The sequence below is a fragment of the Macrobrachium rosenbergii genome, chromosome 46, assembly GCF_040412425.1.
Source record: "Macrobrachium rosenbergii isolate ZJJX-2024 chromosome 46, ASM4041242v1, whole genome shotgun sequence".
NCBI lineage: Eukaryota > Metazoa > Arthropoda > Malacostraca > Decapoda > Palaemonidae > Macrobrachium > Macrobrachium rosenbergii.
In genome coordinates this window covers 51219695-51224694 of record NC_089786.1, presented here as the reverse complement: position 1 = coordinate 51224694, position 5000 = coordinate 51219695, and the positions used below count along the sequence as shown (strand labels likewise).

The 5000-nt window shown below is 38.1% G+C and overlaps 1 protein-coding gene across 1 annotated transcript in view; it reads right to left on the bottom strand.

The window, feature by feature from the left end:
- LOC136830328 (filaggrin) overlaps window positions 1-5000 on the bottom strand; it is a 217651-nt gene that overhangs the window by 103972 nt on the left and 108679 nt on the right.

Here is a 5000-nt window from a genome sequence, read left to right as displayed (position 1 = left end):
ATTTTAAATAGAAATCTCTCTCTCTCTCTCTCTCTCTCAATCTACAGTGTGTGTGTGTGTGTGTGTGTGTGTGTGTGTGTGTGTGTGTGTGTGTGTGTGTGAAAGGCTGCTTAAGTACATGCGCACGCAAGCGCGAGCGCGCATGCGCGCCTAGGCAATAAAGGAAGTGTTCATTACACTCTCCCAGCTTGATAAGCGCGTCTTGTCCCTCGCCCTGGGGGTTCAACCATCCCAGTGGATCAAGCAAGCAAGCAAGCACTAGACAAAACATCTGAACAAAAGCTACGGTAAATTAACTTGATGTATCGATTTACAAAATCTATTTCTGTTATTAATGACCGTGGTAATACAAGGAGTTACTCAACGTCCAGAAACTTTCTTGATAGAGAGCGAGACTTGCTGAGTTTCGTATACGAAATTTGTATACAAGCGTCCGGGATAAACGTGTTAATAGGGAATTAGAATATAACTAAAATGTATCTGCATTTAAATATGGTACAAACACGTACACACACACACACACACACACACACACACATATATATATATATATATATATACGTTCCCTGCGCAATCTAATCGAACATCACGCTTGCATAAACACAGCAACGCTGTGAATAATAATAATAATAATAATAATAGTGAATACAAAGAGGATGAAACAAAAGCAACAAGAGTCCGAAACTAAACATGTGCTTTGTTAAAAAAAACACACACACATGGAAAAACTACCCAAACAAACAGTAAACAGACAAACAAACACATACAAACCAGGTTTGAACACGCCGAAAATAAACTGCACCACGTTTGCAACATAAATTAATACATATGATTCTAACCTTTCAAACCCAGACAAGTTCGTTACGTCACCCGGTCAACAAACGAAAACACAAGCAATCACAAACACGAGAGGAAACCGCCGATTGGATACGTTCGCGCACAAACAAAAACACACGCACACACACACACACGCTCGCGCACTCGCAAACAAAGGAAGGAAATTGTTATACACTAACCAGTGAAATTAACTTTGACAAAAAACAAAACTGCATGAGTCACGTCGTAATTGCACAGGCTTGTGACATAACTCTCTCTCTCTCTCTCTCTCTCTCTCTCTCTCTCTCTCTCTCTCTCTCTCTCTCTCTCCACAATGCTAAGCATCCACCACCGCGCAGTCGAGGTTTCGTAAGAGGAGGCGACATTGCATACCTGTCCATTTTGCCTGTCTAATTCCGTTTCCTGTCTCCTGTCACTTTCGGCTTGGAGATTCAGCATCGTCAGAACGTGCAATCTGTGCTTTTTGACTCGCCATTTCTTTGTTTACTGTCTACTGTCATTTTCTGGGAGGGTATTTGTTCTCTGTCTGTCTGTCTTAATGTCAATGCGTATAATCCGCCTCAATTCATTTCCGTCTATAGACGGTGCGTATGTCATTTTTGCTTCTCAAACTCTTCCCAATTTTTCCACTTTCTGTCGTCTATTCATCCCTGTTCATCAAGTCAAACTTTTTTATTTAAAGTGACAGAAATCTTCCTGTTTCTGAAATCCTCTCCGTCATTCTGTATATCTTCAACCACAAAAGGTTAACGGTAAAAATGTGTCTAATAAACCCTGTTTACATTAATTAAAACACGTCTTACTGTCCAATAACATTTCCCTGCCAATATTTGTCAGTCGCAGTCAAATGTGGTCGACCTTCCTCAGATAAATGCCCGTTAAAACAAGAAATCTGTCAAAAGAAAAAGTTCAATTTCCTATAAGTCGTCCTTCACTCGGAAGCCGCGTCTCTCTCTCTCTCTCTCTCTCTCTCTCTCTCTCTCCCCTACCCTAGTCAATCGCATGGTTGATGATCTGTCAATCACCGTGAGTCACGTGTCTGTCAATCAAGTTTCCCAACATGACTCGGGCCCTCAGGAATTTCCCTCAAGTTAAATCCTTCGCTGGAGTCAGGCGGTTAAACTTAGCCGTGACTCCCCTCTCTCTCTCTCTCTGTTTCTCTCTCAGTCCCTCTTTGTGAACTAAAATAAAACTTCCTCTTCTTTTCTCAACTTCGCCGCAGCCGCCGCCAACTTCGCCCTGGACTTCCAAGGTGGTGGTCGTAGGAAAAGAAACCGTTTAATTTTTAACTTTGGTAACTTATCGTAAAGTTCGTTCTCAACTTCAAACTATGATCAGAGTAAAACTTATCTATTTCAACTTCATTAGCAGGTGCAAAAACTTCGCAGTCATTTCAAACTTCATTACCTTACGACTAAAACTTCGTGCTGAACTTTAAAAAGTAATATAACGCGATTAAAATTAATTAAAATACCTCTCTTTTCATCTCAAGAACTTCGTGTTTTTTTTTTTTTTTTACTTCGGCGTAAAAGTAGGATAGTCTTCTTTCAAATGTTAAAAATTTATTCACAAATAAATGCTTAAATAACCTCTCCATCCCATTTGATAAAGCATTAAAAAATTCTTTCTCTACACTTCATCACCTTCGTTCTTAACTTCGTAAAATACAGGGCTGTCTATCATCTCAAAATCGACGTAATCACCGTCATTCGCAAACAAGATCACCTTTTAAAATACTCGCTAGAATATCACAACTGTCACTTATCATTCACCTTTAAGAAGCGACGTATTTCCAACCCACTAAAGAGACGAATACGAGCTGTTTGGCGGAGAGAATCTAACGCGCAATATAATAGTTTAGCACAGGGTAGAATCTATGCGCCTTTATTCGTCATCGACACGAGAAACGCAGCCTTCTTCTTCTTCTTCTAAAACTCACGCGAGACCAGACGTCACTTTTCGTTGTTCTTCACGACGCGCGCAAACACACTACACTGCCACACACTTTTGTTTTTATCAAGCCGCTGCGTTGCGAAGTCTCTCTCTCGTCAAAGGAGTGTAAGATATAAATCCAAACGGGCTTCGACTTAGTGGCTAAACTAGATTAACTCCAGCCCCCGTTTGCCTTGAATCGGCGCTGCCGCGCGATCCAGGCCCAAGTTGTCGTACCGCCCTCCTCCTCGCTGGCTAGATGGGGGCTAGTAACATTTTAACTTGGCGCGCGTTGCAAAAAATAAAATAATATAAAAAAATTATCTACGTATGATACACTGGCAAACGACGAGAATTTAGTCATAGAAACAATCACTGATACCAGACCAATGCGTGGACACAATTATAGAAAAGAATTGTTTATATACATTGATCGTAACAAGACGTAACCGTATTCATAACATTCGATTTCATCACTGATATAAGACTATGCAGAATGCATACATACAATCAAGGTCCTTTAAATATACTCAGACTACATACTTAAAGGACCTTGCATACAATCACAGTAATACCAAATAACAGCGTGCACATGCAATACCCTTACACAGATGCATGAAAAGTACTTGTACACTTAAATACACTTACACTGATACCAGACATTTTATAGAACGTAATTCCTATACTTAAATACGCTTGCCATTACAATGGAACAATGCTATGTAAATAATACATATCAACTGATCCAAACCAATTCCGTATACGGAACAGATACCTAAACACTTAAGCAAGCATAATATGCATACACGGATAAGTCAAGTCTCACACATTACGCAAATTCATCAAGATAATGACACGCACATGAAATATACATACGCCGATGAAGAAGTCATATACGAACCTGCAAAACGCGTTAATCCATACGCACAAATAATCCCACATACACGAAGAACAAATACGCGCTAACAGAAAATTAAACATCCGTGTAAAATAAACAATTAGAGAGACAATCCAGCCACTGATTGCACGTACAATGACCGAAGACATTGTAAGGAAACAATGCCTGTGAAAGTATTACAACACAATGAATGAGTTAACATTTAAGCTGATACGTTAAAAACTGACGTGAGGGAGCAACGTTCGATTATACGTTACGACGTAACGATGCTGATCTTCCGATAGTTACGTTTTTAAAGTTATCATTACGATAATCGAATACATTCAAATGTATTTATATAGAATATATTAATTCATTCCCACACACTATGTAACTACATTCCTAATCAACGGTTGAAAACGACGCTCACTGGATTTATTATTATTATTATTATTATTATTATTATTATTATTATTATTATTATTATTATTATTATTAAGTAGTAAACGCAAAAACACAAACTACAAATCATACATCAAAATTCCCATTCACAGGTAAAGTGTTACGAGAGAGAGAGAGAGAGAGAGAGAGAGAGAGAGAGAGGCAGGTAACTCTCCACACCTTTCTCCCGTAATTACCAGATGTACACCAATTGCCACGAACGAGGAAATACCGCCCTTTAGCTGACGCTGAGAGAGAGAGAGAGAGAGAGAGAGAGAGAGAGAGAGCAGTTTCCACGCAGAGTTCAACATTATGACGTTTGCAGATGGATAATTACAGGTACCTTAAAACCCTCGGATGTGGTATAATTACACGTAAATTACGTCTCTATAATCCAGGACGCTGTAGAATGATTACAGCTAAATATCCTTCTAATGGGTCGTACATAAATACCGAAGGAATTGTCTGGTCAAGCAATTTACGTCAGCATCCGTTACCTTAGAGCACAACTCTCTCTCTCTCTCTCTCTCTCTCTCTCTCTCTCTCTCTCTCTCTCTCTCTCTCTCTCTCTCTCTCTCTCTCTCTCTCTATATATATATATATATATATATATATATATATATATATTATTTCCATCGCTATCATTACCATATATATATACGCATGTATATACATACATAACTATATATATATATATATATGTATATATATATATATATTATATACAACATACAGTACAAGCATGCATACATACATACAAATATATATATATATATATATATATATATATATATATATATATATATATATATATATATATACATATACATATCGCATGAATGATACAATAAATCAAAACCATTTTCTAAATCAATTCCTCTACATGACAAGCAAGAAATCTAGGTCACGTGAC